The sequence below is a fragment of the Toxotes jaculatrix genome, chromosome 3 (assembly GCF_017976425.1).
Source record: "Toxotes jaculatrix isolate fToxJac2 chromosome 3, fToxJac2.pri, whole genome shotgun sequence".
Lineage (NCBI taxonomy): Eukaryota > Metazoa > Chordata > Actinopteri > Toxotidae > Toxotes > Toxotes jaculatrix.
The window spans coordinates 28,539,469-28,552,840 of NC_054396.1; the positions used below are offsets into that span (position 1 = coordinate 28,539,469).

At 41.3% G+C, this 13,372-nt stretch overlaps 1 protein-coding gene across 1 annotated transcript in view; it reads right to left on the minus strand.

The window, feature by feature from the left end:
- The window catches only part of ptprt (protein tyrosine phosphatase receptor type T), a 216,002-nt gene extending 214,994 nt beyond the window's left edge, over positions 1-1,008 (minus strand). The window contains exon 1 of the mRNA XM_041033529.1: positions 931-1,008. The gene's annotated coding sequence lies outside the window, so the exon portion shown is untranslated. The remainder of the gene's footprint in view (positions 1-930) is intronic.
- Positions 1,009-13,372: the final 12,364 nt, after the last annotated feature.

A 13,372-nucleotide genomic window follows, 5' to 3' on the forward strand; every position in this document is an offset into this window, starting at 1 on the left:
TAAACTAGAATGACTATATAGGCATGGATGCGCACAACACACACACACACACACACACACACAGACAGATGGAGTCATCGGTGCGAAGCAGAACAAGGACTTTTAATCAATCCTGAAATGGAGCTGGGAAGGCTTGGGATGTTTGCTGCAGTGCACTTATTTTTATATATTTATTTTATTTATTTTATTTTTTTAATAAAATGGCATAAATAAGTGATAACTGTTTTCTGCTCTGGACTTGTATATAATTTATTACCTGTATTATGAAACATTCAATAGAATACCAATGGATCCATTCATTTTCTATACCTGTTCATCCTGCTTTTGTTTGATTGGCTGGACAGAGAACTACAGACTCATGAGAGGCCAGACACTAACAACCCGTATGTGTGAACACGCCGTAACAGTTGGTTAAACTTCCTACGTTCAAATTTGAAGAAATGGGCAACAAACGCAGCTTCTATTTTGGCCAGTAGTAAGTGGGCACGCTATAAAAAGCCATAATAGACACTGAGGTGTCCTGACAGATTCAGTAGAAGAAACCGCAGTCCAGATTTACTTGTTCTATTCTTGGCCAATGACTCATCCCATAGTTTGACAGATCTGGATACTTTGCAGTGTCTTATTGTATGTGAATCTACAATAATGATATATATATATACACATATCTGTAGAAGTACTGCTTACTAGACCTTTTAATAGATGTACACGTTCCCACACTGGGATATGCCCCAACACAGCATTACATTCAAAGTATATTTAACAAACTACACTGAAAATCTGCCACAGAAAACCAGAATCACTTTTCAGTTATCACAGTTGAAGAATATTTGAACTTTCATGGCAGTCTGACCTTCCTTTACACGAGCACTCTTTGCACACTTCTTGCTGATATCATTCATGCACATGTTTTCTGGTGACTGTACAAACCTGTAGCCAGAGTTTATCATGCTGAGACCATTTCCCTCCGGCGGTGCACTGAAACGTAGCGTTCTGACCCACGTTCACCTCCACATTCTGCAGACGCAGGAAGTGAGGCGCCTTACCTGCAACACACACAGCAAATGGACACTGTGAAAACAGTTAGGTAAAATCATCTATTAAATATAATCTATGAATAATAATCTATTACAGGAGATGAGGAGAAACACAGGCACCCACACACACTTTCTTGGAGCAATGTGTCATATTTTTAGTGTGAATCAATTTTGCTGGAGGCATCTAATACATGTGGTCTGGAAAAATGGAGCAGAACCCAGGTCACATGGGCTCAAGCCTTTTTTAATATGTCTCTTGAGAAACACGCCCAGGTTAAATTAATTCTGCCTGAATAGGTCCTCGAGCTTTCTAAACTAATAAAAAGTTCCATAATCATGTATTAAAGCAGCTGGCAGCCCACTCAAAGACGCCATCTTGTTATTAAGACATAATAAATTCACGCCGGATTATAACAGCAGATGCCTCTGGTGATAAGAAACAACACTTGCAGTCGAACCCACAACAATAGTAATCCAGTTCAAACAGGGCTTAATGTTGTTGTCTGGAGCGAGGCGCAGAAATTCATGGGATTTCTACGAGACAGCTGAGCAGGCAGACAGCGAGACAGACGACCAGACGTTGGGTGACTTTGGCCTGGCATTGAGACCAGCCTGCGACTGGTTAATTTAATTGTTACTGTCTGCAGACAGAGATAAGCCTAATGCAGTATGCATCGATCATTTAACAATGATAATTCGGGCTGAGGCAAATGGTCAGGTTGTTGCAAATGACAAGGACTTAGATATGAAGGTTGTGTTTTAGGTCACCTTTCTGTATTTGTATATTTGTCTTTCTCCTCCCTCTCTTTGCATTACCTCTTTTTTTTTGTTTTCCTCTCACTCTCCACCACTGACCCTCCCACTTAGATTAATCTGATTAGTGACTGGCACAGTTGAGCTTTGTCCTCTGTGCCAGCCGAGACAGAGAGGACAAGAAAGAAAGAAGTGAAGTTATGTTATGTTATAGGACGTGGGGAAAGAAAAAATAAACACGTTAGCTTGTTTGCATTCTTCCAAATTAAAACAAAAAGAGCTTCTGGCACCACCTGCTCTTAAATTATGTTCTCGTATTACAACTCTCCCTTACAGTTTTTTTTAACTTGTAACAAGACTCATCTGCTGTACTGAAGTTAAATGCAAAATGCAACACACACGGTGCCAAGAAGAAAAGACAGTGAGACTGTAAGAGGTTAGTAGGCCACACAGAGAGTTGCAGAAAGGAGTCCTGAGTTTTGTGAGGCCAAGTGTTTCTGTCAGATTTGAACGATGAAGACCCTGAGTTTGGACCTTCTTCCTGGCTCTCTGCAATCTGTCTGCAAGCCTCACAATCTGTCCTTTACACAGCTTCTGTGTGTCTCTAAGTGTGAGACAGCTATAAAACAGATGATGCTCAGTGGGGCTACGGTTGTACAGGGTCAACCGTTATGAGACACACACGAAACACACACTCTCTCTCTCTCACACACACACACACACACACAGTCACTTACGGCAGGGGTGAGCCAGAACTCGTATGTCGTCGATGGCGATGAAACCTGGATGGCCTTGGACTGAAACTGCTTCGAATATTACCTGAGAAAGAAAGAAAAAGGTTGAGCCACAGTTTTCTGTAAAAGTAATGAAACTAAAAAAAAAAAAAAACTTTCTTTCTTCCACTGCAACTGCACCAGCTTGCTGCCCCTGTGAAGCTCATATGGAAACCCCAGGGGAATTTTCCACTAAAAGTCAGCAACTATTCCTCTTTTCATTTCATCCCTTCATGCTGCTGTCTCCATCCTTCTGCCAGCCACATATGCCCTTCTTCCCTCTCTTTCCTCTCCTCCTTCCCCCGTCCTGTCTTCATCCTTCTCTTCTCTTTCTTTCTTTTCTTTTTCAACCAGACCTCCTCCTCTGTGCTTTTCCTCCTCCCTTCCACCATTCTTGATCTCTTCCTGCTCCTCTCTTTTTCCTTCCATCTCTCTCTCTCTCCTTATCTTCCTACATCTCTGCACAGTTTGTCTCTCTCTATCAGCTCTTTTATTCTGCTTGTAATTACTCCTTTGTTTCCACTGCCGTCACATCCCTCCTCTATTTTTTCATTTTTACATTTTCTTTACACACATTCTCAGGGTGACAGGCAGTCAGCAGGGCTGTCAGGGGGCCATGCACTGCTGACCCACGCACATATACTACACACACATGCGCGCACACAAATACACACTATGTGTCAGGATCCTCAAAAGTATAGGCTGGAACTCAGTCTGAATACTAAAGACTTCTGGGATGACTTTACTTACTCCCTTTCCTTCAAAAAATAAATCCCCGCTCTCTGACTAACATGACAAGTTTCTAGCAGTCAGACACTGATGTAGCTTCTCTTACTGCACCAGCAATTACAATGAAGTATTTGAAATTGACCCATGTAATTTTCCATAAATAGACTTTGATTCTAATTTGACCCATAAGTGCATTAAAGGTTTTTTTGTGGTGTGTGTGTGTGTGTGTGTAAATTCCTGGAGATCAGCAGTGTCACAAATATTCAAACCAACCTGTCACATTCTGAGGTTTGATGTGAACATTAACTGAAACTCCTTACCTGTAGCTGCCACCTGATTGGCTGACTGGACATGTGCACGATTAGCAGGTGTACAGGTGTTCCTAATAAAGTTTCCCCTAAAAGTTTGTTCTTGCCCTCTCAGTGGTATTTATTCTTAAATGACAATGTTTTCGTCCTTTTAGAAAAAGACTGTCATTTGTGCATGGGAGGCGACTCCTCATTAGGGAGGGAAACACACACACACACTCTTAAAGTCACTTTGGTTGCCATTGTGCTTCAGATCTGTGTGCGCGACACAGGGGTGCCTTCATTTACTGAATACACTTCAGTCATTAGGTAAAACAGTCACTTTTGTGCTTCCTCAGTAAAACAACACAGCGGGTTATGTCTCTGCACCACAGACACATGAACACACACACATATACACACACCAGTGCACAAACTGAGAGTCATTAAATAGCAACGGTTTTGTGGAACAATATTAATGGAACACACCAAAGGAGAAAGGCCTGTTGGTCGTCTTACTACCTGTTAAGTGATAAAAGTGAATCCACAGCTCAGTAAACTTAACTTTAACAAGCCGCTAACATGAACTGACCTCTGAGTAATTAAAACATATTTTAGTGCCTATAACGTTATTATCTCAGCATCATTAATTTAGTTTTTTGTACTCAGCCTTGCATGTATGTTATTTTCAGACCAAACAAAACAACAAACATGAACGCAGATGATTTGATTGCATTTGTTTGCTTTATAGCAGCTACAGACTCTGAGCTAACGGGAGACAAAAGTCTGGCTTAAATATTTTGCTTTATGCTTCTAAGAAACAGACTTTTTTCATGGCAGACAGTTTAACAAATCACAGCAGTAAAAATATGTAATTAATAATTATAATAATAATTCCTGTTAGGTGATGCAGTTCCAGATCCTGGTTATGGGCAACTGGCTACTGGGACACATCCAAATGGACAACAATCATTAATTAATATTATTATTATTAACACCTGTGGTTTTCCTGCGGTGACAAGTCAAAGTCTGTTTGTAAAATCACCCCTACTTGCAAAGTAGTACCCTACATTTACTGTTCACCTTATTGTGTGTGGGTGAGTGTGGAAATGAAGCCACTCAGAACCGTGGAACTAAAAAAGAAGTGGCCGTAGCATGTGCTCTGAAAAAAAAAGAAAATGTTTCTGCTAACAGATGTTTTATAAAATATAGGCTCAGTAGGTGTTAAAGAGTGAAAACCTCTGAATATCATTAGCAAAAAAAAAAAATTGTTGTACCTTCCACACATCATGTGTCAAAACAAACACTTTCTTCACTTGAGTCATGCTCAACGTTCATGTCCATAAAATAAATAATAAAAAAGTCAAACAGCCGAAGGCAGACAGCTCAAATTTGTCTGACACGTGAAAGTACGTCAGCATAAACATGAATCGTTTTTTCTCTACTCTCGATGCCTTTGTAACTGTATTGCTCTAAAAATACTGCTCACATGCTGGTCAGACATCCTCAGCGAATATTGATCGGGTCTGATATCTCGTCCGAGTGACCTGTTGCTCGAGGTTCATGAAGGTGATGTTGGTGTTGACCTTGACCCTTTTTAGAGTCTGGCAGTTTTCCGTTGCACTACTGTGATTGCTCATGTATAAGCAACAGAGGGCCAGTTTTGAATTTCTCAGAGGTACATCCTCCTGAATTCTATCCTTCTGAACTACCATAGGGTTTGTAAAGCAAATTGTACATGTGATCTTCGACCTTTCAGTGTTTTCTGTGTTATTCCATGTGTTCTGAGTGCTTTACATACAATTTCTGTCACACGCAACATTAGGGATCAGAATTACGGATCATATATACGAGTTTAATTTTCATCTCATTCTCTTTTCCAAGATGATGGCTAAAGAGGAGCAGACGGCTCGATTAGCGAAGCTGTTTGCCTAATCATGTATGTGCATCATTTTAATGTAGCCTGTTGTATTATTGTTCTCATTATACATCATGTCTGTCTCGCAATCAGCTTTCACAGCAGTGTTACTAATGAGTGTGCATGCCAGTAAAGACAGAATGAAAGAGCTTATGTTGTGTGTGTGTGTGTTACCTGATAGGAGTTAGGCCAGAATGTAGAAATGGCCAGCTCAGCCTTCACCCAGCCTTCAGTGACAGTGTCCGAGGCGTTCCATACCGGGTTACCCTGAGCACCTCCATTCACCTGCGGGCAGACAGTGAGGAGGAGACGGAGGAAAAGAATCACAGTCGATCTTGCAGGAAGTAAAAGCGGAGATTTTCAAGGTCTTTAAAATAAAGAAGGTGTAATTTCCAATACATCATTGCTGTATTAATTATTATTATAAACAAGACGATAATTAAACCAGCACCTTCTGTCTGGGGCATTGTTGATGCTACGGTTTCATTTAGACCACATTACCCATAAACCCCATTGCTCACCGAGGACAAAAGGCCCTTTTCATTTATCTGTCGCCATTTTATGACTTTTCCTGCTTATTTATCATTTTATTCATTAACTGATTACTTCACACATTCATTCTGAAAACCCAGTGATTTGTTAATCCTCTTACTCCAGATCTCCGTCATGCCTCGTCTTTTCTCATCTCTACATCCTTTCTCTATCATTATTCTCCTCACTAGTCTATCCTTTCATCACTACATCCACAGCTCCCTCTCTCTTCCACCAATATGTCCATCAGTGTCTTCACACCACAATATAAAACATTCAGTCTTGTGTACAACACAGAGAATCAAGAATTTATCGCACACTAACGCACATACACAAGCCATGCTAGTTATTATTATTATCATATTATAATCTTTTACAATTTATTTTTCATCATCTGCATTTCAGCATCTGTGAGCACTGATTTATATAAAACTTGTTCTTTACAGAAACACAAACACTTTAATAACCACACTATCAAATTCACTAAAGCAGGGCCTGCTAAAAGGGAATGGATGAGGCCTGTCTGTTTACCTGCCTTTCCATCATTCTCATACACACACACACAATCACACACACACACACACCTACATAATGACTCAGTGCCCCAGGGCTAACTTTATCCCTCCTTGACAGAGAACAGAGGTCTGTTTGTTTGTTTACCTGCTCCAGTCTGTTCAGTCTATCAGCCCCTTCATCTGCCAATCCATCTCCCCCTGTCAGTCAGTCACTCACACACACTCACACACTCACACACACACACACCTTGATGTACACGTTGAGTGTGCCCGGGCTGGCTCCGTCCCGGCTGGACAGAGAGTAAAGGAAGTCGATGCAGTGGGTGTCATTCTCCTTCAGGGTGGGCATGTACAGGTGGGCCTTCTGTCCCGACGCCCGGCCTGACGCGTTCACCACCATGAATGAACCTATGGAAACAGACACAGGAAGAGGGACAGACAGGGACAGAGACAGAATGTGGTTATAGGCAGCTCTGCTGTCAAAATGTCCTCGAGCGTAACACTAAATCCCTGCTGCTCCTTATGGTTAGTTCAGCACCTTGCGTGGTAGCTTGCTGCCATTGGTGTGTGAATTGGTGAACAGGGGGCAATTGTAAAGCACAAATAATGTGCTATACATAAAGTGTATAGTGTATTAAATAGGACAGATATTAGTACAGAGCACTGTCTTTCTGCTTGATCAACATTTCTTTCCAGTTTTCACTGTGGCAGAGATCTGCTGATCTGCTGATCTCTGATCTGATTTTTGAATCACTGACGTGCTGCAGAAATGGTCGTCCGGTTTCAGCCGACGCTTGATGCAGCAGAAAAGGAAAAACATAAACCGCCAGAACTGTATATCAACGTCTTAATGTATCCACGCCCTGAGGGTTCTGAACCACGACGTAAAACACATTTTCTCTGTCGACCCACGGTTTAAGTGTGTTTTAGTCTCTGCTTTATGGCACAGGATAGAGCTTTTATGGGTCGGCCGGCTCCATTTGGCTGACTGCCATCAGCTGGACTGAGAGTTAGAAGTGACTGGGAGAGTATTTGGCAAGAGAACGGGAGAGGAGAGATACTGAATCAAGCAGGTGTGACTGTGCACTTTGAACAGTGTATGTGTGTGTGTGTGTGTGTGTGTGTGTGTGTGTGTGTGTGTGTGTGTGTGTGTGTGTGAGTGTGTGTGTGTGTGTGTGTGTGTGTGTGTGTGTGTGTGTGTGTGTGTGTGTGTTGGGGGGCAGCAGCAAGTATCAGGATTCTGTAAATTCACTGAATAAGGTTTTTAACTCAATTGTTTTGACTGTGTTGAGACTGTGGATGAAAATAAGCTGATGTTAACTATCCTGCTGCTTTAGGTAATAATAATAATCATAATAATAATAATAACAATAAACTTCAAAACTACAAAAGTACATTTAAAATACAAACCATATAAAACAAACTAAAAGCCACACTGAACTGAACACACTATATAATAAACTAAAATGTCAGAAAAGATAAATGGATAAAAGCACTTTTTAAAAAGTGGGTTTTTCAGAGTGATATAAAAGGTGAGACAGTTTCCAGCTCTGATCTGCTCAGGCAGTCTTTAGATAGCATCAAATCCCATGTACTGATTCAGTAAATAAAACCATATACTGCAGTTTCTATACGTTTGCTATGAATAATTTTTTTTCCCATAGTACAAGTTTAAAAAATATAGAATTTGGTAACAAAAACTCTTTGAAATATACAGGGTAGGCTACGAAATAAAAAAAAAAGAAAAAAGTTGAATAAGACATCAAGTGAAAAATAATCTGTTAACAACAAAATCTATTGTTATATTTGCTCATTAAATTGCTTGCACGTATTGCAGGGCTGGATGTCATGGCATTTTGATTTTAAAGGGCAGAGCAGTGACTTTTGAAGAGGAAGGAGCGCAGAGAAGGAGCAAACTTTGAGACACACACACACACACACACACACACACACACACACACACACACACACAGAGAGAGAGAGAGAGAGAGAGAGAACTACTGTACTTATGAGGACATTGTATTGACTTGACAATGACCATGACAAGTGTCTGCTTCACTGTGAACGCAAACAAAATAACACGCATGCACTTTCATGATTTTAGACAATGAAATATGACTCACACTCGCATGTGGACAAACAAGCTTTCATTCAGTCTCACACACAATAACAAACATAGACGCACACTGACATACAATAATAAACTCGCACACTCGCACACACAACACTCATTTCACACATTGTTTCCCAGTTGTGAGGTCAGAGAGGAGCAATCTGTTAATGTGAGAAAAACTGATGAATCTGTCTACCATGGCAACACACACACACACACACACACACACACACACACACACACACACACACACACACACACATCAAAATAACTGGGTCAACTCAGTGCAACAAACGTTCCAGCGCATACTGCCACAGGAGACCAGCTGTTTTCGCAAATACTGCAGAGAATTTGAGATTTAGCTTTTATTTTCCAAAGCCTACGACATCAAAAGAAGCAGAGGTCTCAACAGCATCTTTCAGCCACTGAAGTGCCTTTGAGCAAAACATTTAACCCCCAGCTGCTGTGGTGGATCTGCACAGTGGTGTGGATCTGTTTGGGATAGTGTTCAGTTGATGTAAACTGAATAAAAGTTCAAAATACAGTCTGTCTCTCACAGTGACAACAGTGGGATTTCACCTGCAGGTAAAAGAGGGTTCACACCTACATGTTTAACACTAGTGTGAGGTGTTAACATAGTATTTATATAGTAAATATTTATATTGGTCTTGGACAGAATGAGTCTCTGAGCTGGTCAGCGTTGGGATGTGTATATGTTTTGTTTTTTTTGTTGTCTTCTCAAACAACATAGCTCTCGATTTCAGTAATTTGTGGGTGAAATCTTGGCCATTACAGCACAAATGTGATGATGGCTTAAATATCTCGAGTCTCTGCCAGATGATTTTTGTAATACAGTGAAATTAATGGACAGCAACCTTAAGAAATAACTGTTAGGGTCTTTTTTTTAAGGATAAGTGGTTATTTGTAACATTTCTATCATCTAAAAATCAGGTTAATATATTATTAATTTGTTTTCCCTGTTAGTTGTTGTTGTTTTCCCGCAAATGCATTTTTCGAAACACATTTGCAGTTGCAAATGGGTAGTATATAAACACAATTTCTGTGAAACAGGGTTGTTTTGTACATACAACAGCACATATTGACACAACCAAGTTTTCACTGACATCATTAGATTGTATAACCTAGTTTTATCTAAGACTGTTTGAAGTTTAGCCTCATGTACGTTCTCTTTCATGTTGAAGTATTTCCAAATACACAAAGTACGTAAAAGTTTTCTGAGCCGGTGCGTTCAGTGTGGAAGCTCAGAGCATCAGAACTGTGCCGTGGATAGAAACTTACAATTCACAGCTCATGATAGACTGTGTCAGAAAGGGCAGGTTATTAAGCGCACAGAAATAAAACCTGCTTGATCTGCCAAGGCCTTAAGAGTGTGTGATATAAATGTTGGACACACACACTGACTGTACATGGTCAGCCGCAGCCCTCGCACTGTGACTGAGCTATTTATTTCTCAGGTGTGTGTGTGAGAGAGAAATGAGAAAACCTGGTTAACAGTGGGGTTTTCTCAAATCAATACAAAGGTGGGTCACACAGATCAATACTAATATAGGCCAGTCAGCGAACACACATAATACACACACACACACCCATACCTACACTCACGGTGAGAACGTACACACACAAACATTTTTGTCTGATATTTTTTCAATACAGTTTAGGAAAACTTTATGTGGAAAAACAATGTCCTCTTTGTGGTTTGTGTCATAAACAGGATCCAGCAAATTTCCTGAACTAATGGCTGACGGCTAACGGCTAATTGTAGAAACGCATAAAGAGCTCGTAGAACACATTCAAATGCAGCTTGTCACTTGACACGACTACGGTTTACTGAGTCCCTCTGCAGGAGCAGAAAACTGGGTGTGAAGAGCGTGGGATGCTGGTTAAAAACGACAAGGTATCACACACACACACACTCACACACTCCCACTCAGGGACTGAGGGGTCCTCAGAAGAGTACACACACACCCATCACCCCACCTTCCTGCTTAAAATCGTTTGGGGACGTGCTAGCTGTCATTTCTGTTCCATTAGTAGCATCAGGTTGCTTCATATGTTCTTATAACTGTCAGAAAGAGAATCTCTCTTTTCTTTCTCTCCATCTTTGTTTCTCTAATCATCCCAGGGTAGAAAGAACGAGAGGCAGAGGGAGGGAGGGAGACTGTGGCAGAATGAGGAGTCCAAACTGCATCTTAATAAGACGAAAAATTAGATTATATTAATATTTTAAATATTGTATTAAACAATCACATTCTATGTATGTAAATCCTTTATAATTGAATATTGAATGTGTGACAGGGGAGTAGAGGTAAGGACAGAGGGAGGGAAGGAGGACAGAAACAATGACAGGAGCATCAGCTGGAGCGCAGACGTGACTCGAGCTGGACGACAAAACACATTGTTGTTGGGTAAAATGGCTCATCTTTATCATCATCATCATCATCATCATCATCGTCATCATCATCATCGTCATCATCACCGTGAAAGGCTTCGCCAAGGGAATCACTAGAATCACACACACAAACATCACATTGGTCTGTGGCCCATTTCACACATTTAGTACACCCATCTCTCCCTGAGGTCTTTCTCTCACACACACATAAACACACACACAAACACACACACACACACACACACAAACACACACACACATACACACACACACGCACACAAACACACCCACACACACACACACACACACACACACACACACACACACACACACACACACACACACACACACACACACACACACACTTACACTTACACACACACAAACACACCCACACAAGTGCTGGAACCCATATGTTTTGTGTCCTGAATGGGTAATGGACCTGCATTACCATCATCATCACACACACACACACACACACACACACACACACACACACACACACACACCAAAGTTAGTCATCCTCTTCATGCCCTGATTGTTCCTGCCAACACTCATTCATTTACCTTTCTTTTCGTCTCTGTCCATCCTTACACATCTCTCCATCCACTCACCCACCTTTCCCTCCATCCACCCGGATTTCTGAGGCCTTTGTGTGTGTGTCTCTAGTTTTCAACTTTTTCAACTGGTTTTATATTTACTCATCAATCTATCATGTCACGTGAGGGATGAACAGCTCATACACTACACTGACCTGGTGGTGCTAGTTTATCTCATGTGCTGTCATTGCACTGTCCCCATTCCTCCCTCCCTCTCTCCCTCTCTCTCTCTCTCTCTCTCTCTCTCTCTCTCTCTCGGCCTCACAGTAATCTGATAAGTGACAAATCAATAATTGAAGTGCCATTATCGGGGCAATGGGCCAAACCATAAATACAAACAACTCATTCATCCGTCTGAATGTGAGCACATGCTCTCACCCTCTCTTCCTCCATTTCATCCTCTGCACCTCTCATCCTCCTCTCTTTTCTCTCCATCCTTCTGTCCCTCCTTTAAAATCCATTTATAACCCATCCTTCTTTCTCTCCGCTGTGATCTCTCCTTTTTAGCTCTCTCTCCCCCAGTCTCTCCGTCTCACTCGATCATCAGCGGCTTGTAAACACAGACACTTCACCATTAGAGTGAAATTTACTTTCAATATGAGCCGAAAGAAAAAGCTTTTAAGGCATCAAAATCTAATTCATTTACCCTTATTACAGCAAATGGAGCAGGTGGTGTGTCTGAATGTGTGTGTGTGTGTGTGTGTGTGTGTGTGTGTGTGTGTGTGTGTGTGTGTGTGTGTGTGTGTGTGTGTGTGCGCCTGGAGAACTTTGCCACTATTCGCAAACCTCGTAAATAGCTTCAATAATGCATTTACATTGGTTTACATTGTGGTTGGCTGGCTCTCTTCATTTGTACAAAACACAAAAGCCGAATGTTGACACTTCGCCAATACCTGGAGGCAGAAGAGAATTTAGGAGGCAAATAAGGAAAAGAGATTACAATGACGGAGGAAGCGCAGGCAACGTAGTCAAACAAAGAGAAGAGGAGCTGGGTGGGTGGATCAAAGTGCCAACACTGAGAGGGTGAAGGGTCAATTTGTTATCAATGTGTTATGTTGCTTTTTCTTTACGGCTGTGCATGAAAGCATCTAAAACACAACAAACGTAGGATCACGCACTGCACATGCATAAAAATGTGCATGTTATCTACATCTCTATCAAATGACATACAATATTCTCAGCACTGTGAAGAAGCAGGAGAAAAAATAAAAAAAACTTTATCTACATAAGCTCCACAACAAACTTTTTGCAAAACAGTGGCGTTTTGAGGTTCAGACATGAAAGGAGTTTGTGCAACAAAGCAGAAGGAAGCACAGTCTAAATCGCTCTTTAATAGATCAATTACATCCCCAGATTTTCAGTTGAAACACGACGTCGATGCAAGATGTTCACAGAGTACGATGTGCTCAAATGGCTCCCTGGGGTCTCTGCTCTAGGCGTGCTGGTTTTTGGCTGTGTAGCTCTTAAATCTCTCTTTCATTCTCCTTATCGGGTGTTTTGTGTCTGTCGTCTTTTGGATTAAGATGTCCTCTGAGCTCTGAGTGAGGATCTCTCACAGTTCTTTCAGCATCTAAGAGCTTGGTTTACATTTGTAATTTCGATGTAGTTTTTGAAACCCAGCAATGGAGATGTGATTTGATGGCATGGTGAGACCATATGTGTCCACATGTGGCCTGGAAACGTCCATCATGCGGCTCCCGTGGCTGT